This window comes from Camellia sinensis, chromosome 3, assembly GCF_055761805.1.
Source record: "Camellia sinensis isolate YWXY chromosome 3, ASM5576180v1, whole genome shotgun sequence".
In the NCBI taxonomy this organism is placed as follows: Eukaryota; Viridiplantae; Streptophyta; class Magnoliopsida; order Ericales; family Theaceae; genus Camellia; species Camellia sinensis.
Genome location: NC_138963.1, coordinates 228,581,085 through 228,606,992, shown reverse-complemented (window position 1 = coordinate 228,606,992; position 25,908 = coordinate 228,581,085).

Here is a 25,908-nt window from a genome sequence, read left to right as displayed (position 1 = left end):
TAAGTAGGCAGAGGGGCACGGTGTTCGCCCGGTCGGCGAAAATGGTCATCCCCAGCAGGAACATGAGAAAGCCGCGCGCATATCTCTCCACGGCCTCCGGAGTCATCAGAGCCTTCTCCACCAACGCGGGCTGGACCCTGAACTGCACCTCGAACCAGGAGTAACGAACAAAGCCTGGACGGGCGAGAGGTGGCACTTCGCCAAGTAGATGGATCTGAGTGGCAGTCCACTCGTCCATATCAGTGTCGAAGGGGATCGGATCACCCCCTACCCCGATGCCTGTGAGCATCGAGAAATCATAGGGAGTCATCGTCATGTCTCCCGTCGCAGATAGATGGAACGAGTCGGTGGTGTCCCACCACCTCTCCGCTAGAGCAGCAAGGAGAGGCCTGCTCGCGGTGAGTCTGGATAATCCCCTGCAGAAAGCGCCGAAGCCCGCCTGGTCCATAATGCGGCGAACCGTGTCGGGAAGCTCAGCATACCAGTCCCGAGCGGCAATGTTCCCATACCTGCGGACGGTATGGGAATCTCCCTGTTTTCAAACAAATAATTGCGAGGCAATACTGAATATACTAGTTTTGAAGGGCATTCAGAATTCAGTACAAATATAGCATGTATGCAAGTTTTTCAGATTCAAACAGATCCCGGGTGCTGGTGTGCTTATAGTGAACTACAACGTGTGATGTGTCAGCGTGTTGGCGTGGTTTAGTACAAATATAGCATGCGTGCAAGTTTTTCAGATTCAAACAGATCCCGGGTGCTGGTGTGCTTATAGTGAACTACAACATGTGATGTGTCAGCGTGTTGGCGTGGTTCAGTACAAATATAGCATGCGTGCAAGTTTTTCAGATGCAAACAGATATCGGGTATCGGTGTGATTGCAATAAACTACAGTGTGTGCACATGTCAGCCTCAAACAGATATCAGTTGCCAGTATGGTTGCGATCAACTACAGTGCACAGTGTGTCAGTGTATCTGAGTCAAGCAGTTAAAGAATGTAATCAGCTATGGCAGTTTTTATATTCTACATTGCGGAAAATAAAATAGAGAGAGGAATGTTACTTCGGAAGCGCCGAAGGATAAGTGAGATGTAGGCTCACGCAGGAGGAGCTCTGGTGGCATCGCTCTGTTGAAACTCCGAAACTGGCGAAGTCCGTCAGGAGGTAGCACATGAATCGCCGGCCGGTAGGTCGCTGGGTCGAACGGGCGGACGCTCAATGGGAGGAGCCCAACCCCGGGATCCATCTCGTGATCCTTGGGAGTCCCGCCCTGTGGAATATCGTCGGCCATGTCAAAAATTGTGAGAAAATAGCCGAAAAAGGGAAAATCGGGCGAAAATGTAGAAAGTCAACCGGAAAGTCAACCCGAGAGGGTGAAAAGTGGCCCAAGAAGCCGGGAAGTGGAAAAGGCACGCAAATCGAGAGAAACTCGAGGGGAATAAACCCCAAAAGGTGGAAAGGGCAAAGGAAGCACCGAAATGAAGAAATATTCGGATGAAAATGTTCGAAACGCGAAGATATACGCGAATCGAACGACGAAACGGGCGTGAAACGCAAAGAAACGGAGAAAAGAAGAGAGAAAAATGCTCTAGAGAGAGAGGGAGTGGATTTTCGGCTACAGAGGATGTGTAAAATAGGGTTTGGAACCCTATTTTAAAAGACCTGAGGTGAAAAGTCAAATCTGCCCCGATTGAGGCACTTTTGGCCGGTCGGCTACATTTTTGGCCAGTCGGCCAAATATTTGGCCGGTGGAATGTATTGATGGCCGATGGACAGCCGATGGCCTCCTCTTCAGGCCGGTGAGCCTCCTGCATCCTTGTTTGGGTCAGATCTGTAGTTTTGGCTCTTCACAGCTCAAAGAAGTACAAGAAGATGCATCTCCGACACTCAACCGGCCTCCGTTTTGACCTCGGGTCGTGTCTTCTGTGCGTGGCACTCGGACTCGTGCAAGGTGTATCCTTTCCGTATTCTTTTGGCTTTTACGAAACTCAAAAGTTGCCCCATGCGTATCGTATATCAATCGCACTATCTTGTGCACTCGTGTCGTCTAAATGCATCGCGCTAGTTTGCGCATCTCATTGCATGTTTGTTCAAATTCATTACTTGCGTAGACCGCATGTTTTGCTTGCGTGGACCGCATGTTTGTTCAAATTCATTACTTGCGTAGACCGCATGTTTTTCTTGCGTAGACCGCATGTTTGTTCAATTCCATTACTTGCGTAGACCGCATATTTTGTTAGCGTAGACCGCATGTTTGTTCAATTCCATTACTTGCGTAGACCGCATGTTTGTTCAAATTCATTACTTGCGTAGACCGCATATTTTGCTCGCGTAGACTGCATGTTTGTAATCAATTCCATTACTTGCGTAGATCGCATGTTCTGCTTGCGTAGACCGCATGCTTATGATCAATTTCGTTGCCTGCGTAGACCGCGTGCTCCACTTACATATCTGTGCCTTCACAGCATTGTTATGCTTCCCACTTGCTTTGCGTTGTCACACATTTCTAAGTACATTAATGTGCATGTTGTTAATCACATTGTACCTGTTAAGTTTGTTTTCTTTGCAGGCACGATATTGTATGTACGGTTCATTTAAGGTTAGTGCAACCAAACAAACCAGACAGGTATGATATACTCTGAGTGAGACATATTGAGAATTTTGCACGGTCTAGGAGACCTTAAATCCTTGGAAGGTGCAAGACCTTTGGTGCATTGGTGTGCACAGTTCGTTTGCATTGTCGTGCATCTCAAAAGCCGCGTGTTGTCGCGCATCCCATGCATTTCATGCATCATTTGCATTCCAAAAACAAAAACAAAACAAAATATATAATTGCATTGTCATGCATCATTGTAACATAGTGTATATTGCATTGTAGCTTTATGGTTTGCGCCTTTCCATGATTGAGTTTGGTCCGGTATGTGCCTATGCTTTTCACGTCGAAGCATAGTTCAGTGGACCGTTCTATGTTAGACACAGCTTGTATGTGCACATGCCCTTCCTAGGCATGATTTGGTTTGGCCTGCGCGCCATATCCATTATATTGCATTTCCATTCCATTGCTATTTGTAGATATTGCATTATAGTTTGCATGCATTCATCGCGACACCTTCATCTATGGCTCACGCCTTTCCATGTTGTGCCCATACTTCTCGTGTCGAAGCATAGTTCAGTAGACTGTTCTATGTTAAACATGGCTTGTATGCATACATGCTTTGCCTAGGCAAGATTTGGTTTGGCCCGCGTGCCATATCCTTCGCCATTTCCCCAGCATTTTCATTATATATTACATTGTAGTGTAATTGTTGCATCCAGCATTAGGATCATTGTCCTTTCCCCAGCGAGTCGTTTCCCCACCTTTGTCATCCCCCCCAATACTTGTTCTTATGTTCGTCTACATTACTCATAGTTCAGTTGATCGTTCTATGGTAGACGGACTTGTTACCTCCATCAATCTATTTGACATAGGTGTGGTTTCGAACCGCTCATGATTGGATCATGATTCAATTGCTTTGCATGTAGCTTGCATTGTTTCAATTACATTGCATTTTCTTTTGCATTGTTTATACATTGTTTCGTATATATTGCATATCATCTTGCATTCATTTTTGCATTGACATGCATGTTGCTAATAACATTGTACCTGTTAAGTTGTTTTCTTTGCAGGCACGATATTGTATGTATGGTTCATTTGAGGCTGGTGCAACCAGACGAACCGCACAGGTATTGTATCCTCCGAGTGAGATGTATTGAGAATTGCATAATTCTCTTACATCCTTTCTGCATTGTAGTGTAGTTTGGCGTACGCTAGCTTAAAACTGTTGCATGTGTGCTTCGTTACAGCGTTATCTTTGCATGATCATAAGTAATGCTCGGCTTCGTGCATTGTCTTGCATTTTGCCCCTGCCTTCGGGCGCATACCTTGTTTGTCTTGCATGTTTGTCTAAGTCTTCGGCCTTGTCAAAAATGGGTCGTCTCTGGGCTTTGACATTCACTCCCGTCATTGTTATGACTTTCGAGTTCTGTCAAAGAGGGGCAACTGTAGACACCCCATTTTTGACCGTCCTTAAGACTTGGATGTCACCATTTGAACACTCGGTGATTATCCATGTTTGTGTTCGTCTTGAGTTCCCGGAAGCCTTGGCAGCGCGCCTTGTCGCAGGGCTTCTCGACTCGATTGTTTTGTGCTTGGTTTGACACCAAACACTTGTGTTTCGCCTTTGAGAGGCAGGGTAGGGCTTGTAGACCATCCCCACCCATCACCGGCCGTGGCTTGAGGCCATCGACTGTGTTTTGTGGCCACCGGCCAAATATTTGGCCAGTAGGCACTATAGATGGCCGGTCGGCTATCTTTTTTTGGTCAATTGCATCTTTGGCCGGCCGACTACTGTGCATCTGCTTTTGCAGATATTTTGACACAGCTGTCTTGCATTTGGCTCCCCTCCATACACGTGTATGGAGGGATCTCTCTCTTTAGAAGCTTGTCTTGTAAGTTTTACAAGACAATAAGCTCTATAAAGAGAGGTCTTCTCTCTTGTTGCAAGGGTTGGACATTTTTAGACAGCCATTTTAGGGTTTGAGTTCTAGGTTTAGGGTTTCATACATATCCTATCTCTATATCTCTCTCTTGTGTGTGTATAAGTGTGTTTGTGTCTTACTATTGCACACAAACACATAGTGTTACACCTTTCCTTGGTTCTTGAAGGACCAGAGGTCTGTTCTTGGAGTTTTGGGGCTGGTTTAAGCTCAAGGAAGCAGCTGGTCCACCATTTGTGAAGAAGGTCTTCAAGGGTAAGAAGTTTGTCCCTTTATTTCCCATTTTTGCATTGTATTTTTGCCTATTTTAGAACTGTTTTTGAGCTTAGTGTATAACATAAAAAAGTTCTTTTTTTAGGCCCTCTAAATAGTTTGTTTAGAGTGTTTTGTGGTTTGAGGTTGTTTGACCCCTCTTAAGCCTTGTAAGGCTCCATTTTGTGCCATTTTGTGTGAGCTCCGAGACCTTGGTGTTTGGGCCTCCTCACCACTGAAATCTTGAGGGATTTCAGAGGTGAGGATGGTGCCTTGAGGTCCCAAGAACGAGAGGGCCACCCCCTCTCCTTGTTGTCCTTGAAAAGGGCCATTTTTGCCTCTTTAATGAGCACCTAGCTAAGCCTCATGTTGACCATGCCTTGGCTGCCATTTATGCTTATTTTGCCATGAAATAGCATTGTTGTATGTTGGTTTTGGTACACCATGCATGCCTAGCATACCTACCTTGTAATGCCATGTTTAGGCCTTAACATGCCTTAGGTTGTAAACCATGGTTCTAGCATGTTTTAGGCCTAACTTTGTGAAGCTTTTGTGCTTATTTTGCCATGTTTGAGGCCTGTCCTTAGTCATTTTGGTCGGCCATGACATGTTTAGTATAGCCCCTTTGCATTTTTGGCTTGTTGGCCTTAAGTATGTGAGGGTATAACATGCATTACTTGCTTTATTTTAATGGTTTGGCACCATTTATAGCATCATTTCAGTCCCCTTAGCATGCTTGTATGCTTGCCTTGGATGCCTCTTTGATGCCTTATGAGCTTGTGTGGTATGCTCCTTGAAAGTGCATTTGTGCATGCTTTTGAATTCAAGCCATTTAGATGCCATCTAAGTGGTCTTTTGGGCTTTGTTTTATGTGCTAAAACTCTGTTTTTGGTCATTTAGGTCTTACCATGTGTGGTCATATCAAGTGTAGTTCAATACTTCATTAGCTTGCTTGAATACTTGGGCCATTTGTTGCATGTTTAGCCTATCTTGTTTGCTTGGTTTGGCACCATGTTCTTGCATGATTTTCAGAGCTTAATGCATGCCCCATGTCTATGATTATTCCCTTTTAAGTGTGCTTAAAAGATGCCCTTTGATGCTTAGGTATTTAGGCCTTAACGTGTGCATGTGTGTATGCGTGTTTGGTCTCATCTTCTTAAGCTTTGGCCACTGTTTTGGACCTACTTGGAGCTGTCCAATTAGTGTAAGTCCATCCCTTGCATGCCATTCAAGTGTTGTTACATTATCCCATGTTTGCATGCTTTGGTTGCATGTGTTGCATGTTTGAAATCACTCGCATTTGACATGCATTCCCTTGGTCAAGTTACTAGCATGTTGCATGATTAGATTGCATCTTGCATACTTTAGTAGTTTGCATAGTCATGGCATGCTTGTTTGCTTAGTTTGTGTACCTAGTATACATCACTTGCTTGTATGTTCATGTTGCATGCTAGCTCACATGATTAGGATTGCATTGCATTGGCATGCATGCTCTACCTCTTGACCAAGTCATGATGGAGGTAGAAGCCCCTTAGTTTGATTGTGTGCATCGCATTTTATTTGACATGAAAATGCATAACTTGGTCTCTTGGCCCATCACGCATTGAAATGCGCAATTGATGGTCCGAGAACCAAGGACCATATCCCTTTGAGTCGTATACATGATAAGGGATAGGATTGGTGCATACATTGCTTGAATTGCATTGCCATGCTATGCCTTGCCCTCTGCTGCTGTCAATTGCAGATTCTGCAGGAATTTTCTGCCGACCGGCAGTGTTCAGTGCCGACCGGCAGTGTTCAGTGCTGACCGGCAATTCTTTCTGGGCCGATAGCTTCATCAACAGTCGATGATTACACACTACTGCCGGTGGCTATTCTACTCAGCCGGTGGGGCCTCCCAATGTCCAAGGATGCAATTCTAAGACTTTGGCAGTCTTCAAAGAGGCAGAGCAGGGAAAACAGAGGCAGCCTATGCATGGCAGTGCACTTCCGAGCAGGACCGAGCATGCATTGTATTGGGCTCTCTTCTCGAGGCGGCTTATCTGCTTTCCCTAGATTAGTTAATTTGCTTAGCTAATTAGATGACCTGTAATATTTAATTAGCTTGTAGGTTAATTATCTGTAATATTTATTCGGTCCCTCCGAGCGAGGGCAAATTTGTAATAAGTGTGGGTGCGTGTGTGCATGTCTTCCAATCCCCACTTCTTTCTTCCCTTTTATTTACCTGCTTATGAAGGTAGATTAGGGCATGCTTAAATTAGCATACCTTATGCTATGCATGCGTGCATCCATACATTCGTCTTGCATGCACCGGGCTCGGTACACCATGCTAACTGCATTTGTACTTCAATTCCAAATTGAATACGTGCATCAATTGATTGCATTTCACATGCCATGTTTAGGTTAGCCGAACCTACTCTAAATTGCATCCTGTATGTGTTGCATTAGTCAATTTGACATGAACTAGGACCATGCATGTCGGCTAACTAGTTTATTGTTTTGGCATGGAGTACGATGTAAGTATTTTTATGCTTTAGCATATCGCATGCGTGTGAATGCTATCATGACAGCATGCTTACCATGTGGCTAGATGCTTATGTGATAAACTGTCTGAATGCCTGTGGGTGAAGGTTGGATTGTCTGAGTTGGAAAAACTCGTTGAAATCCGTATTTTAGCCTACTTGCGAGTAGCAAATTCCAAAGTGTTTTTCAAGACAAACAGATATGCAATGCTTATTTCCAAATTAGGCAATCCAGTCTATACTTGTTTGCTGTGCGCATAACATAGTAATTCTAGGCTAATAACTGGAATAAGAACACAAAACGTTGTCAAAAGCGGATATCACGGTTAGTATAGGCCGGTCTTCGGACCGGGCAAGAGGGGGTGCTCATAGCTGACCTTCCCCGATCGTACCCAAATTCCCGAGCCGAGACAACTTTGGTGATGATGGACACGTGGCCTTTGGCACGGAGTCAGGGTTTCCTAAATTCCCCCATTAAAATATTTAGGTGGCGACTCTGTATCTGGCAAAGCAGTCCATGTTTGGCACTTCTTTTCAAAAATCTGTTTTCTCAAAACGATTTGCCGAATTTGGACTCTTTGGTTCGGATTTAGAACCACAAACAAAATCGAGTCCGAACTGTAGCGAGGGTCCCTCGCGGGCGCGTGCTACAGGCACTTACTAGTAAAATTATCAAACTCTAGTATAATGGAGAGAGTAATTGTGGGGATACATTTTCAGAGTACCAACACGTAGCAAAGGTGATGCCGACATGTCAGCCGAGGTGTCACGTGTCCAGATCATGACGCCGAGGTGATCTCGGCTAGGCCGAGGTTATCTCTGAAGATATCGGAATCCGAGATAAGCGGATAAGGCACAAGAGTCCTAGAATGAGGAAGGACTTCAGTATGGATAAGGATAACACTCTTAGGAAGTTTATCTTTATTTCTTGGAGAGTTCAGGATAAGCACTGAGCAGAAGTCCATTAAAGCTAGGCTTCTATGGGGACTAGGATTGAGTTAACTATAAAAGAAAGGCACCCCCGATGGGTCTAAGGTACGCAATTTATATTCTGAACAGTGAGTTTAGCACTATTGATTATCTTTGAGAGATATACTGACTTGATCGTTGGAGTGCCCCCGGGTGGACGAACCACCGCCGGTGTCACGACCCGAACCTGCCCCTATGGGTTAAGGCCATAACCGGCCAGTAATCACGAGATTACCTACGACCTCAAACCAATAAAACAAAACTCATCACAGTAAAGGGGCCAAACGGAAGCAAATTTAAAATTTTGTCCATAGAGCTATGCTTATATGCACACCATAACATTCCAAACATTTATATGTTAATAACTCACATCAAAATATGTACTAACACAGAACACTGTACATACAGGATCATACAAGTTTAAGTCAGTCGAACCCAAGACTTATATACAAAAGTAGTCCATTGCTTTCGCCAACATAACAAAAACTATGAACAAAGGACAAAGGCAAAGACAGTCTCGTGCGTGAGACGTTTGGGCTGACTCCTCAAAACCTTGACTGTTTTTCACAATTTCACCGAGGTTGGTTTTGGACGTCCCTTGGCTCACCTACATGTACATGAATGAGCATGAGCGAAAGCCCAGTGAATAATATCGAATAAGGAAGATACATAAGCAATCTTTGAAATAGTTACAGCAGACGGCCTTTGGCCCAATCACTTGTATCAATCGGCCTTCAGCCCAATCGTTTATGTCAATCGGTCTTCGGCCCAATCATTTATGTCAATCGGCCTTCGGCCCAATCTTTCATGTCAATTGGCCTTCGGCCCAATCATTTATGTCAATCGGCCTTTGGCCCAATCATTCATGTCAATCGGCCTTCAGCCCAATCATTTATGTCAATCGGCTTTTGGCCCAATCATTCATGTCAATTGTTGTCCACCATTAAAATTAATGAACTTACAAAACTTACATAGAAATAAACAATTAGACAACAACCTATTTCAAATATCTTCTTAAGATATTACTCACAGTGATCGGTTGGTTGGTTTGCCCTGGAGCTCGACCCTACACATTCCATGAACACAAAAGGGTCACAAACAATTCAATCCGTTCTAAATTCACATTTTCCTTTTTAGCCTTTATTCTTATCTCTTTAACTCAATTACAATGCTCAATGTATGCCTAAGAGTACTTAGAAGTGAAAGAGAACAGAAAACGAAACACAGAATGTCTTTTCAAAATTTCAAAAAATAGGGTCCTCGCTCGAGCGTGGACTTCCCCGCTTGAGTGGACCCATGAGGTCTGCAAAAGTACTGGTTACGTCAATTTCACGCTCGAGCGCGAACTCGACCACTCGAACTGAAGATCTGTCTACATAGCTCCCCGCTCAAGCGTGAACTTCCCCTCTCGAGAGGAAGCCATGTCTGCAAAATATGCTGGGAGCTCATATTTCACGCTCGAGTGGACATAAAGAATTCTGGGTTTTCCAGAATTTGTTCTTGAGCTCAATTCGACCTCCAAAGGTTCCAAACTCATAATTTTTGGCTCAAACTTCATATATACATGTACTAACATGGTACAAACACCAAATTACAACACAATGGAACTCAATTTCACAAATTAATCACATGCATGTCCCAATCTACACCAAATTCACTTTCAACATAACAATTTCATACATTCAAGCTCATATCTCTTATGAATGGTACATGCATGTGAGATATGGCTTCCATTTCAACTCAAATTGTAAAAATGGTGGTCACAAGCATGGATTCTAGCCACAATTTTACATGGATCATATTTTTCATGCTCAATTATGCAAATTCATGGTTATTATGCACATGCAAGCATTCCATGACTTCAAATACAACAAAATCAACCCAATTTCCTTATGATCAAACTAAATCATGTTCTTGACCATTAATCAAACCTGAATTCACAATTTACAACATTAAACTCATGAATTCACTTACCTAGAGGCTTAATTCTTCCAATCTATGGTCAAATCTAGAGTTAGACTTCAAATTTCCAAGCCTTCAAGATCAAACTTTGATTCTCCTACACTCTCTCTCTCTCTCTAGTTCGGTTCTCTCTTTTTCTTCTTAGAGTTGAAACCAGCCAAATGATATAAAAGGAGAAATCAGGCCCTTTACATGTGCTCTCATAGGCATAATTGATTTGAATTAAATAATTGAGCACTAAAGCACCAATTTAATCTATTTATTTTGATCCGAATCAATTTCCAATTAAATTTCACCGTAGGCTCTAAAAATTACGCCAATCACAAAGGCGCAATCGATTTCAGTTTCTGTGGTTGATAGGGACTTCAATTTAATTTCCAAAACAGATAGTCAAACAGATATTCCTACAGTGAACAGATAGAAATTCAAAGCCACATATTTTCACATAATGGCACACAAAATCAAATTAAACACATAATCATATTCATATTAAGGACCAATTAGCACACAATGGAACAGGGTTATCACAGCCGGAGTCTTCTCTTTCTGTTGCAGGTTAGTCAGATGCCATCTATTCTGCTAGTGCTCTCCAGCTAAGTACTAGTTTGACAGTGTGGTCGGAAATTCACTCACACAATTTGGCGCCGTCTGTGGGAAAGAAAAGAGAATAGATGGCCAATGACGGACATAAGGATAAGGTTGGGGACGAAATCCATGTTGGGAGTGGTAAACACGTTGACCTAAACGTGGAGGAAGATGGTCGCAATGAGGATACTCAGAACCAGAATCACGGCAAGAAAGACATTGGCCAGGATGGTGACGTGCCAAAGAAGCCAGATTGAACTGGATACTACAACGAGAACGACCTCCAGGTATGGAAGGATAGATGCCTGCGGAGGGACGAAGAGGTGAAAGAGATGGCAAACAAATTGGCAGACCTGCAATCGGTCGTCAATTTTATGATGCAAAATAACATCATGCAGCCACCGTTCCTGCTGCACGACACGCCGATTCTAGCAGCCAATGCCCAGAAAGGAGGGAAGAAATCAATCCCAGTAGCCCTCCAGCACACCGGGAGCGGAAAACACTCTCACTGGCCTTCAAGGGAGGTCGAAAGAGGAGAGTCGAGGAGAGAAGAGTCACGAAGGACACATCGCACCAAGGAGGCAGACCCCAAAGAACATCGGCATGTTCAAAGGCATGCACTATGCTTCGACACGACTAATGGAGAAAGATCGAAGAGGGCTCACAACGAAGCTGAAAGTAGTGCACCAAAAAGATTGAAGTCGGGAGATAGCCGAGCACCTGGGTGGAGCAAAGAAGACTTAAAAGATTACCTCAAGAGGAAGCAACAAAATGCCGATGCCGAGGTAATTTCTCCTGTTAAGCTGAGAATGCCATTCTCGGTGGAATTGGACAAATTTGAGGCTCCAAGGAGATTTAGTATGCCGAGGTTCCAAATATACGATGGCAAGTCAGACCCCAACTTTCACGTTAGATTATACCTAAACTCAATGGCATTGTACAGTGGGAATGAGCCATTGCTCTGCAAAGTGTTCCCCTCATCCTTCGGGGAGATTGCATAAGACTGGTTTCACAAGCTGCCAAAGGGAAGCGTGAAGACTTGAGAAGGCCTGGCCGAGATGTTTGTGGCCAGGTTTGTGACAAACAAGCTACAACCATTAAGGGTGGACGCGTTGATGGCTCTGAGAATCAGTAAGGATGAAGGCCTTAGGGCCTACGCAAAAAGGTACTATGAGGTGTTCAACCGAATACCCGAGTGCAATCAAGAGGTGGCGGTCGTATCTTTCAAAAACTGCCTAAAAGACGACTGCCCACTACGAAAGTCTTTGGCAAAGACATTGCCAAAAAGCATGGAAGAGCTCATGGCCAGAATTGAGAAGTATGCCAGAGCCAAGGAAGACACCTCAGGAGCTAAGGAGACGAAGCAAGAGAAGGGTAACGGTTCACCGAAGCGAGGTCGAGGCAACAACGGGTCCAACAAGCAAGAGGTAGGACTGAGTGCTGCACAGGCAGTCACAACAGTGTTCCGGATCCCAATCCACAAAGTCTTGGACAAAATTCGATCTCAGCCCTATTTCAGAGCACCAGCCAAAGTGCCAGGAGAATTTATGGGAACAAACCTTGGTAAGCATTGTGCTTACCATAACGAAGATGGGCATATAACTCAGGTTGCAGAGCCCTGATGGCATACCTAGAAGACCTAGTAAGGCAAGGCCATTTGAGGGACCTTGTAGATGAAGCTAAGACGAGGGAAGAGCATGCAAGACTGCCTCAGGCGCTAGCAGCTCCGCCTCCCCCAGCATAACAACCTCAGGCAGGAGGACCTCATGTAATTAATGTAATTCACTCGAAGGTCAACGAAAATGAAATATGGGGGGAGACCCAAAAGGTAAAGCACTTGCAGCACATGTACCAGGTCGGGGAGAAACGACATCTGGCTGAGGAGTGTTAGGGACCAGTAGTGTCCTTTACTGAAGCCGACCTTGAGATGATACAACATCCACATAACGATGCCTTGGTAGTATCCCTCCAGGTTGGGAAGTGCCAAGTGAAGCGCATCCTGATTGAGCAAGATAGCTCTTGTGACATCATGTATGTCAGGTGTTACAAGGAGCTAGGCCTTCGCTCAGACGACATGGAGCAATCCAATGGCCCAATGGTCAGGTTCAATGGAACGCCGACGTGGCCACTGGGAACAACGAACTTAGAGGTGCAGGCTGGCACTAGGAAGATACGGACAGAATTCACCGTAATTGACACACACTCCCCTTATAATGCAATTTTGGAGAGGCCATGGTTGCACGCAATGAGGGCTGTTCCCTCAACATTGCACCAACTACTGCGGTTCCCAACAGAGCATAGAATAGAAGAAGTCAGAGGAGATCAGCTGCAGGCAAAGAATTGCTCCATGGCAGCAATGAAATCTACCTGCAGCATATGAGAACCAGAGAAGGCAGAAATCGAAGATGAGGACGTGGAAGTCCTAGAAGATGTCGGCAAGGAGTCAGCTGAGAAGAGTGAAGAAGCACTAAAGAAAATCCTCGTCCAGGTAGGGTATGAAGAACGCTTCTTCCTTCTTGGCTCAGGCTTAGCCGAAGAGGAGGAGAAAGAGTTGGAGGCTTTCTTGAGAGCAAACATCGAAGTGTTTGCCTGGACACCTTACAAAATGCCTGGCATTGACCCCGAGGTCACTTGTCATAAACTGAACGTTGACAGGTCGGCCAAACCTGTAATCCAACGAGCAAGAAGACCGACGTTGATGCATGTCGAGGTAGTAGAAGAGGAAGTAGACAGACTTCTAGAGGCCAGGGCCATCCAAGAGGTAAACTACCTGACGTGGCTGTCGAACACAGTGGTGGTGAAGAAAAAAAATGGTAAATAGAGAGTCTGTGTGGACTTTACCAACCTAAACAAGGCTTGTCCCAAAGACAACTTCCCTTTACCTAAGATTGACTAGCTGGTAGATGCCACTTCAGGGCATGGAAAGATGAGCTTCCTGGATGCCTATAGGGGGTATCACCAGATAGCCATGTACCCCCTAGATGAAGAGAAAACTGCGTTTATCACCCCAAAAGGGCTGTACTGCTACAAAGTGATGCCTTTTGGGTTGAAAAATGCAGGAGCAACTTACCAAAGATTGGTAACCAAGATGTTCAGACACCTGATCAGCCGAACGATGGAGGTTTACATCGACGACTTAGTTGTGAAGACCAAGGAACCAGAAGGTCATCTGGCTGACCCAAAAACAGTCTTTGAAATCCTTAAAGCATATCGGTTCCGACTCAATGCATCGAAGTGTGCATTTGGAGTCGGATCTGGAAAATTCTTGGGATATCTGGTAACCAGAAGGGGCATTGAGGCCAGCCCAGATCAAATCAAGGCCATCCTAGAGCTAAAGAGCCCGACGTCGGCTAAACAGGTGCAAATGCTGACTGGAAGGGCTGCAGCCCTGAATAGGTTCATAAGCAGAAGTTTAGACAAGTGCAAACCTTTCTTTAACTTAGTGAAGAAAGCCACAGACTTCTTATGGACCCAGGAGTGCGAAGCCGCCTTGGCTGACTTGAAGAAGTATCTGACCACAGCTCCAGTTCTTTCAAATCCAGAACCTGGAGAGGAGCTGGTCCTGTACTTGGCAGTTTCAGAACATGCGGTAAGTGCAGTGGTAATCCGAGAAGAAAAAGGTGAACAAAAGGCTGTTTACTATGTAAGCAAAACCCTGGCTGATGCAGAAACCAGGTATTTACATCTAGAGAAGTTGGCGCTGGCATTAGTAACAGCTTCAAAGAAGCTGAACCATTACTTCTAAGCCCACAAGATTGTGGTGTTAACAGAACATCCATTGAAGTCCTTGTTGTAGCAAGGAGACCTAACAAGAAGAATAGCCAGATGGGCAGTGGCTTTGGGCCAGTATGACTTGGAATACAGACCCAGAACAGCAATCAAAGGCCAAGTCTTGGCCGACTTTGTGGCCGAGTTCACACCAGGAGCCATCGTACATTGAGCTCCGTTGAGCCGAGATAAACAATGTCATAGCAAGCAAGGAGAAGCCTAGCCGGGGGCAACGGAACAAAGGAAGGAAGAAAAACTCAGACCCTGCAGCATTTACATCGGCGACTCCTTTCGACTGTTTGTCAATGGGAGTTCAAACCGACAGGGAGTAGGGGCAAGAGTAGTACTGATATCCCCAGATGGGCAGGTACTAGAACAATCGATTCGTTTGGGGTTCAAGGCCTCAAACAATGAAGCAGAGTATGAAGCACTCATTGTAGGACTGAAATTGGCAGCAACAGCAGAAGCAGATGAGGTCATAGTCTTCTGTGACTCCCACCTCATAGTCAACCAGACAACGGGCGAGTTTGCAGCTCGAGATGAAAGGATGTCGGCCTACGCAAAGGAAGTCAACAGGTTATGGCCTTGTTTCAGAATTGCCGACTACAACAGGTTAGCCGAGATGATAACAGTCATGCCGATGCACTGGCCAATCTGGCCAGTGCAATGTAACCTGGAAAAGTAAGGACCATAATGGTCGATTACTTATCGGGCTCCAGCATCGAGCCACTGACCACAAAGCGTGAAGCAATGTGTGTGGATAAGGAACCAAGTTGGATGGATGCAATTGTAGCATTCTTAAAGGAAGGAAAGTTGCCAGATGACCACAAAGAGAAACACAAGATCAGATTGAAGTCGGCAAGATTCAGTCTGACAGCGGAAGGACATCTCTACAGAAGATCCTTCACTGGATCCCTTTTGAGATGTGTACATCCTTCACAAGTTGAAGATTTTTTATATGAAATACATGAAGGAATTTATGGAAGCCAAGCTGGGGGCAGATCACTAGCTCATAGGGCCATCACCTAAGGATATTGGTGGCCGTACATGCAGAAAGATGCAGAGGCCTATGTCAAGAAGTGTGAAAAGTGCCAAGGGTTTGCACTCCTGATACACCAGCCAGCAGCAGACCTAAACTCAGTATCCAGTCCTTGGCCGTTTGCCCAATGGGGCATGGATCTTGTTGGAAAACTGCCCCAAGCAACTGGGCAAAGGAAGTACTCGCTGGTAGCAACAGATTACTTCACCAAATGGATATAAGCTGAACCCCTGGCCAAGATCCGAGATGTGGACGTGAAGAACTTTATATGGAGGAACATCATTACCAGATTTGGGATTCCAAGAGCAATAGTTGCCGGCAATGGAACACAATTTCATAGCCAGCTAATCAAAAGCTTCTGTGCAAAATTCAAGATCAAGAATTATTTTTCAACCCCAAGCTTTCCTCAAAGCAATGGACAAGCAGAAGCATCCAACAAAGTTATCCTGGATGGGATAAAGAAGAGGCTGTAAGCAGCAAAAGGAAAGTGGGTGGATGAACTGCCAAGTGTACTCTGGGCATATTGGACTACGCCGAGAAGATCAACAAGGGAATCCCCTTTTGCCATGGCTTATGGCACAGAAGCTGTAATTCCGTTGGAGGTCGGCATCCCAGAGATCAGAACCCAGGGAACAGAAAACGAAACTAACGATGTACTTTTAGCCCGAGATCTGGATCTTTTAGAAGAAAGAAGGAAGAAAGCTGCAATTCAGCTCGCAGCGTACCAGCAGCAGCTTGCTAGGGCTTATAATAAGAAGGTCAACCCAAGGGAATTTCAAGTCGGCGACCTGGTCTTGAGAAAAGTCGTCGGCAACAAAAAGGATCCCAGAGAGGGTAAGCTTGGCCCAAATTGGGAGGGACCCCACAGAATCACTTCGGTATTGGGCAATGGGGCATATCGGCTTGAAGATAATGAGGGCAAAGAGTTGCCAAGACCTTGGAACACTTGTAATCTGAAATTTTTCTATCATTAGATTTTCCTTGTTTTTTGCCGAAATAATGAATAAAATTTTAGCAGAATTCTTCTACATTTATGACTGATAAGATACTTGCCGATGTTTCTAGAATACATGCGTAATGAGAACCCAAGTGGAACTTAAGTTCACATTAGGGGGCAGAGAGTTGGAAAATGGATATGTCTAGCACTTGTTGAAATTTGTGAAAAATTTACAAGTTGAAGTTAGTTGAGATAATGTTTAACACTTGTTAAAATTTGTAAAAAATTTACAAGTTGAAGTTAAACTATGGATACGTCTAACACTTGCTAAAATTTGTGAAAAATTTACAAGTTGAAGTTAGCCGAGATAATTTTTAACACATGTTGAAATTTGTAAAAAATTTACAAGTTGAAGTTAAACTATGGATACGTCTAACACTTGTTGAAATTAATTTACAAGTTGAAGTTAAACTATGGATACGTCTAACACTTGTTGAAATTTGTGAAAAATTTACAAGTTGAAGTTAGCCGAGATTATGTTTAACACTTGTTGAAATTTGTGAAAAATTTATAAGTTGAAGTTAAACTATGGATACGTCTAACACTTGTTGAAATTTGTGAAAAGTTTACAAGTTGAAGTTAAACCCAGATTATGTTTAACACTTGTTGAAACTTGAAAAAAGTTTACAAGTTGAAGTTAAACCGAGATCGTGTTTAACACTTGTTGAAACTTGAGAAAGGTTTACAAGTTGAAGTTAAACCGAGATCATGTTTAACACTTGTTGAAACTTGAGAAAAGTTTACAAGTTAAAGTTAAACTGAGATTATGTTTAACACTTGTTGAAACTTGAGAAAAGTTTACAAGTTAAAGTTAAACTGAGATTATGTTCAACACTTGTTGAAACTTGAGAAAAGTTTACAAGTTGAAGTTAAACTGAGATTATGTTTAACACTTGTTAAAACTTAAGAAAAGTTTACAAGTGAAAGTTAAACTGAGATTATGTTCAACACTTGTTAAAACTTGAGAAAAGTTTACAAGTTGAAGTTAAACTGAGATTAACCGAGATTATGTTTAACACTTGTTGAAACTTGAGAAAAGTTTACAAGTTAAAGTTAGACTGAGATTATGTTCAACACTTGTTGAAACTTGAGAAAAGTTTATAAGTTGAAGTTAAACTGAGATTAACCGAGATTATGTTTAACACTTGTTGAAACTTGAGAAAAGTTTACAAGTTAAAGTTAAACCAAGGTAAAACACTTGTTGAAATTTGTGAAAAATTTACAAGTTGAAGTTAGCCGAGATCATGTTTAACACTTGTTGAAATTTGTGAAAAATTTACAAGTTGAAGTTAAACTAAGGTTATGCCCAACACTTGTTGAAATTTGTGAAAAATTTACAAGTTAAGGCCAAAACTGAGTACTTATGTACTTGCCGATGTAAACCGTTGGTGGGTATAGCTGAGGTATTTGACCCCAAGAAAATTACACAGATAAAGTACATATTGAAGAAATTCAAAATATTCTAAGTATGGAATCATACAAAGAACAGTAAAGAGAAGAATACAAGCATACAGGAAAGGAAGTTGTATTAACAATCAAAAGGAGGCACATTAGCCACATGGAGAGCTTACATTGTTTCAAAAAAGAAGAAAAAACAAAGTGCAAGGCACAAAATGAAGAAAAAAGACATCAAAATTAAGACTCCTCAGCAACAGCAGATAGTTGGGTTTGAAGTTCAGAAGACTGCTAGGAAGACATCTCAGCAGCCTTCTCAGCCGCAAGCTCGGTATCTATTTCTTGAAGGGTTTGATCGAGGCTCTTGTCGGCGAAAGGCACATCCGATGATGCCTTCTCAGGAGTGGCATCCTTCGGAACCTCCTCACCCTCCTCATCTTGAGTCAAGTCTAGGACTTGCTCATTCTAAGCAGGGGACTTGATCCCAGCAGCTTCTTTTGATTTCCTAACCAAAACCTCCTCTCCAGACTCAGAATCGTTGTCGGATTGGCTTGGAGTTGGGGGGAATGGCAGAGGAAGGACGTCGGTGTTCCTGAGGGGGGAGTCATCGAGAATTTCAAGCTTTTTTAGTAAAGTCATCCAACCAAGGGTGAAACTCTTATTGCATGCTTGCTTTACTTGTTTTTTGTAATCCGTCGTGACATCGGCCACTCCCTCATTATATCCCTTCTCGTCGGCAGCCTTGACTTCGCCCTCTTTTGTGGCCAGGGCATCCTGAAATTCTTTCTGGGCCTAGGACATCTTTTCCTCAGCCTCTCTTTTCTGGGCCTCGAGAACCTTCCTGATGGCCTCGGCGGATTCCGCCTTTTCTTTGATGTCATTTTGAGCTTTGATAGCAGCCTCAGCTTGATCCTCCAAGGTCTTCATCTTTGATTGCAAGTTTTTATTAGTCTTTTGTAGACTGGAGACCTCCCTCTTCTTGTCGGCCAGCTCCTTCCGGTTCTCAAAAGATTATACTAAGAAGGAATGGGCATGCTGGATTGCCTAAGAACAAAAAAAGCAGAGCAGAAGTTATTACAAAATTTTCTAAGTATAAAAGAGAGAAAGAAAGAAAAATTGCCAAATAAAGACACTTACTTGAACAGAGCGTTGGAGCGTTGGAGCATCAGAGCATAGTTTTCATATTCACTCAACTCAGCGTTTCGGTCGAGATCGCCAAGAAGAAGCAGAGTGGTACTAAGGGCAACACCGACATTCATGTCATCAGCGCTATCGCTAGTCCTAACTGGCTTATTCTCTAGTGTGATTTGGGAGGCCCAGGGGGAATTGTGCTTTTGAGACCCCGAGGTAGTTGTAGCGGATGACCTTGGCCTCTTTGATCGAGTAGACTCGGATGGTTAGGCCTCGGCAAGCCTCTTCTCAACGACAGAATGGGACTTATCACTCTCAGCCAATTTGGAGATTGGTAAGGTGTCCTCAGTGTCAATCTGAGTCACCGTTGCCTTTGGTTAAGCCTTCTTGATCCTTTTTGTCTTCGGCTTCGGCTGGGTTGGCGCTGATTGGGCATCAACTGAATTAGGAATATTGGCCAAAAGATCCATATCGACTGCTTTTTGACGGCCCATTTCAGCAGCAAAAACTGTTCGGCGTCGTCGACGGTGTTGGGATATCGGGATCAGATATGGAGCTGAGGTAGATGGCTACTCAGTTGGATCAGAGGTTGATCCTTGATTTGGCTGAGATGAGGAGGCAGCTTGAGGAGTAGTGGCGGAAGGAGGAGACAGAATCTTCTTCTTCTTCTTTGGAACGCCGGGAAGAACCGACTTATAGGTCGGGATAAAGTTGAGTAGCAGGGGAGCTTTGCGCTTGTGGACTGGAAGGTCCAGTAGCTTCTTTAGACCTTCGCTGGGGAAAAAAGACTTTCGGAAGCCTTTTTCTGGTTTTGGAAGAGCTGCAAGAAAAAATAGACATTAGAATAAACAAAGTATTGAAGACTTTAAAAACAAGTAAGTATGAGCACAGGACTGTTACCATTACCCTCTACAAAAACTGTTCAAGGAAGAGGGTAAAGGTAGAGGTCCTCGTATGAAGCGAACTCTCAGTTTCCCGAGGTGATGAAGTAATCATCCCCAGCTCCCTTGTTGGAGTCTGGGAGGTCAGCAATAATTTTGTACTTTGTGGACCTCAGTTTGAGGTAGTAAACATAGCCTGTATCTTTTTTAAGGCCACACATGGTATAGCCATATTGGATGTCGGCTAAGGTAACCCTAACATTTTCTTGTTTGGCTACGGCAATTATACCATTTATGACTCGGTAGGAATTGATGGCAAGCTGCATTGGGTTCAACTTATAATAATGGATTATTTCACGAAAAAGGATATCGAGTGGGAGTCGATGTCCACACTCGATGAAAGCTACAACTGGGAGGGACATAGAATCAGCTGTGGGCATGATAGAGTCATCCTCTCCAGCCAACCTCAGATTTACGTCGGCAGGGATGGAAAACTCTCGCCTAAAGTATTCTAGCTTGGTCGGGGTGTCTACCCTATGCCTCCACATACCCATAATATCGGCTTAAGTGAAAGGTGTGAGACTTCGGAAGGGAATGTTTTGTGATGATTTTGAATGACCTCGGCTAAAATTGACGACTGAATACGTTTCAGTTTTTCCTAAGAATTTGTGGGTTCTACAAACAAATCCCAAATCTAGATCTATGGAAATAAAGATTGGAGGCAAGAATCTGGAAAAAACACGGCAAACAGAAAATAAGAATGTGTTTCAGAATCAAGAACAGTAATGAAACTATCAAGAACACTGTGACAGAGTATGCACAGGGGCACGAGGCCAAGAACAGTGGCAAAAGTGCAGAAAAATTGTGAGCAGTACGTATATTCAAGACATGGGTAAGAGCAAAGTCGTGAAATAAACACGTTCAGATATATGATTCGCAAATCGAATGTTTGAACAAAGCAGTAATGGCAACGAGTAATGGAGAGAATTAAAAACTGAAATTAGGAGAAATAGTAAACTCACAAAAGAAAAGAAGCCGGTGTTGAGTTTGCCGAAGTCAGACGAATGGCAGCTGCCTAAAAGATTAGCAAAAACCTCGCTGGAGGAGGTGGACAGAGCAAGTTGCAGAGCTTTGGAAGCTTGAACAATAAAGGATTTGGAAGAAAAAGCTAGAAAGAGAGAAAGCCTCAAAAACGATGGAGAAAAGTGAAAAGATGGAAGAGGGGGAAAAAGTTTTGTTAAAACTTGAAATGGCGGCAAAATAAAATTAATGAGCTTAGAACGACGGATTCGTCAGACGGCGCACGCAGGCGCGAGACGACTTACAGGCGCGTAATAGGTATGATCCAGTAAGGGAAAGGCACATAGCTAAAATGGTTGAGTTATTGTGTATGACAGCTCATACGCGAAAAAGAGCTCTTAGGGTCCTTGTTCTTTAAAGAGACATGTCGGCCTTGGCGATGATCTCGGCTGAGATACTTTAAGCCGATGTACTAGTAGGAAGTATCAATATAGGTTCCATCACCACAGAATGCCGAGGTAATAGAACCTAGGGGGCAGTTGTGGGGATACATTTTCAGAGTACCAACACGTGGCAAAAGTGATGCCGACGTGTCAGCCGAGGTGCCACGTGTCCAGATCATGACGCCGAGGTGATCTCGGCTAGGCCGAGGTTATCTCCGAAGATATCAGAATTTGAGATAAGCGGATAAGGCACAAGAGTCCTAGAATGAGGAAGGACTTTAGGGAGTTTATCTTTATCTCTTAGAGAGTCCAGGATAAGCACTGAGCAGAAGTCCATTGAAGCTAGGCTTCTATGGGGACTATGATTGAGTTAACTATAAAAGAAAGGCACCCCCAATGGGTCTAAGGTACACAATTTATATTTTGAACAGTGATTTTAGCACTATCGATTATCTTTGAGAGATATACTGACTTGATCGTCGGAGTGCCCCTGGGTGGACGAACCACCGCCGGAGTCTTCTCTTTCTGTTGCAGGTTAGTCAGGTGCCATTTATTCTGCCAGTACTCTCCAACTAAGTACTAGTTTGGCAGTGTGGTTGAAAATTCACTCACACAATGATAAAGATGAGCCCTCTGATTTTCTTGTTTGTGATGAGGGTAAAACTGATTCCACCTCTATCTGGCCTCGGCTTTAGTGAAACTCCGAGCTCCTCGGCGAAAGGCCCTCATCATCAAAGTATTAGTATTAGGGCGTACCATCGGATATAGCCTATTGGCCTAAATGATGAAACAAGTGTGGCACTTGCAACAACACTTTGATATTGTTGATGTTGGAGAGGGCTATTATTTGATTCATTTTGCTTGCAATGCAAAGAGGATTATCTTCATGTCCTTCTTCTGGATGGGTTGTGGATTGTCATTGGGCATTACCTAACGGTAAGTAAATGAATGGCGACCTGATTTCCGACTAGTTGCAGATGAGCTACGGTTAGAAATTGGGCGCCCATGTGGCATGACCTTTTAAACCTTTTGAATCTGAACCTTTTGAACCTTATCCATGTAAGTTTGAATTTTAATTCAAAACTTATTTGGATAACCATTCAGGATATCTATATTTATCATATCAATAGATATGGATAGATGGATAGATAGATATTGGTGGTTATATGTCTGATTATATATTTTAGATAATGTATTGATATATCAGATACGTATATCAGATACATTTTGTGGTTTTTACCCATAACCTTTTTTCCCAGACTCTCTCTCTGACTCTCTCCCACAAAACAATGATCAAGCCATTTTGCACTGTGACTTATATGGGTGATACTCATTTTGTAGTATCACTTCACTGCTGGATTCGTTGTTCAAATTTTGGAAGCACGTGATTTACCCGCGAGGTTCTATCACCTAAAGGTATGACATAAATGTTTTTCCCGTTGCGTTATAATACTATAATTTACATTGGTATCAGAGCCAAATGGGTATTTTCGTATTTTTTTTATGCATTAAAATATGTGTATAATTTTATATAAATATATACACATTAGATGCATGAAAATTAATGAAGGAGGAAGATGAAGTGTATGGTTTCTGCACTTCCACTCTCATTAGATTGAGTGTGTAAAAAATACATCATTTTTATGTTCATTAAATGCCATTTTTAAGACCATAAATGCTTTTATTTTTGAAAAATGGAGTCCGACAGTACCAAAATCGAACCAGAAAACACCCTGGAAGGCGGCGCGTGAGCCGCACGCGGCTGGTGACGCCGTCAGCGGCGGCCACGCGCTTCCCACGCGCCAGGCGTGCTTACCACGTGCTGCCACGCACCCTTCCACACGCGCATGTTAAACCACGCCGCTTCGAGCCACACCACGTGCGCAGCCACGCGCGCGCCATGCGTCGTGCCGCGTTGAGCGCCTCGCACCGTGCGCTGAGTTGCTCGATGAGCCACATGCTAAGCCGCCTTCTGAGCCACGCGCTGAGTCGTGCCATTTTTCCTCCGCGGCTTGGCTGGCTTGGCTGCTGGTACTAAGGCGCTGTTTGTTTTGTTTTAAATTCCGAATCATGTTAAATGGAAATAATTAATTCGTTATAGCTTTGTTTTAAGCATGGTTGGTACCGTTAGACTCAGAATTAAATTTTTTATCTTCTGTAAAATTTTCAAAATTTTATGAAAATAAAAAATATTTTTCCTGAAATAATAATTCATTATTTCTGCTTTAAAATGCATCTGGTGTTGCATGATTAAGTTTCTGGGGCTAAATTTTTTATTATAGACTATTGTTGTAGTTTACTATTTACTGGTATGGCTATTGCATTTTACCAAATTCTGGAATATTTATTTCTAATTTTATGTGTGTTTATTAGTTATTTAAAATTCTAGAAAATACCAGAAAATTCCAGAAATTTTCAGAAGTGATATACTTTCTGTTATGACATAATTTGAATATTAAATACAGCATATTGTTGTTTTTTGCCTAGAGTTTCTAATATGTTGTAATTAGAATAGCATGATTAATTGTTATTTGTTTAAATTCCATTATTAATTGTGATATAGCATGAGTTGGTTGTGAATCTACATTATGATGCTATTGTATGGAATTAAAATTTTTTATCGTGCTTTTAGACATGCCATAGTTAGTGGGAGGTTATTCGGTTGAGAGAAATCTTTGTAGATTTACTCCCGAAAACTAATATTTTGCGCATGAATTAAATTAAATTTTGGATAATTGTCACCTGTGGCGCAAGAGATGATTACAAGCATAGCGGATTTCGATCTTGCGACTTGTGTAATTTTGTCACTATTTAATTTAGATTTTTGCGGTAAAATTAAATTATGCTAATCAAATTAATCCCAATGCGAATTTCTCTCTAAATTGACTTCGCTTATGGAAGTTAATTTGGTTGACCTAGACTTAGTAGAGATGTTCAAATGTGAACAATGTAATCCTTTTCTTTAGATGAGCAAAAGTCTTGGAGACTTTAGGTCAGACCTTAATTGAGCCATAGTAAGGAAACATGACTCAAAGTCGCTATGGTTTTGTTGCCTTGTTTGGCACAATAAAAACTAATGTGTGCTCTATGGTTAGCGGCACGCTACGTAGTTGTGGTTGGCGAGTTTTGGAGTTATGAAATTAGTAAGCCCTCAATAGATCTGTATATGATCTTGGCTATTGAGCTGCGCGGATTGACTTTGTAATTTGAGTTGTAAATAATGTTACATCATTGGATGAAGTAACATTCAAGAGTCACGTCATCCAAGAAATGTGAGCTTAAATAAATTAGTCATTAAGTGTAAGACGAGTAGCCAGTATGAGCAGTGTTTTGCTCTCTACCCAATTATTGGGAGTGGATGGAGCAACATTTCACGCACTATAACAGTGTGCATTGAAGTATCACTTGAAGATTAAAAGATTAGCGCTTAGTAGCAACAAAATCTACTAACATTAAGTGAAAAGATTAGCGTCAAGTGGCTGCAGAATCTATTAGCATTGCCAACTTGTCTAAGTCTGGACACTTACTGTTTCCACACTTGAGTGTGAGACATGATGAGGTGCTTCTTTGTATGATTCCTTTACTAGGCTAACGTTTTGTTTTGAATAACGTTTACCACTTAGCGCAAACATTGCAGCATAGTAATGAAAAGGTCAAGGCCGACAAGGTTGTTATGACTCTAAGAATTTGACGCATCGCTTGTGAGAACATTGCGTTGAATTAGACTCTTTAGCCTAATTCGCGCTTAAGTTACTTCAGGAGCTGTCATAGATTGATAGCTTATTCTCTCATTCTTGTGGACAGTAGAATTAATTGCAAGTAACTATGAAGCGAGAAATAGAAATGGCAAAATGAGTATTGTCATCTTTCAACTAGATGCAGTAAAATGTATGGAGAATAAAATTGACTTGAAGGTGCAGGGGATTAGCACTTACTAGTTAAATTTGCGACTTAGGCGCACTTGATATCTCCATGACATCCTTTTATGATCTAATGAATATCAATTAGTCGTGAGCCATTACCTAGTTGGGCCTAAACCTTTAAAACTTGTCTTCGAGAACTCACACATTAAGATGATTGGAATTAGTTTATGACATTGGTCATGAACCGGTGGCTTATTAGACTTAATCACATTAATGAGATAATGACACGATGGTTTGAGTTGGCCTTCTCGGGCCCACTCGCTTATGGCATCCTGCTCTCATGTGAATGTGTAACTTTGTTCGCAATGGGTGCGCACAAATAAGTAGGAAAGCCATAGAAGGTCATTTGTTTTGGCGCATTTAGTCCACTATGATATTTGTGACTAGATATGTGTAAGGGCATGATAGCTAAGCCTCAATCTCGATACATTTATAGATTACGATACGCATCTGAGTCAAGACTATTTGATCTCCCATAAGTCAAAA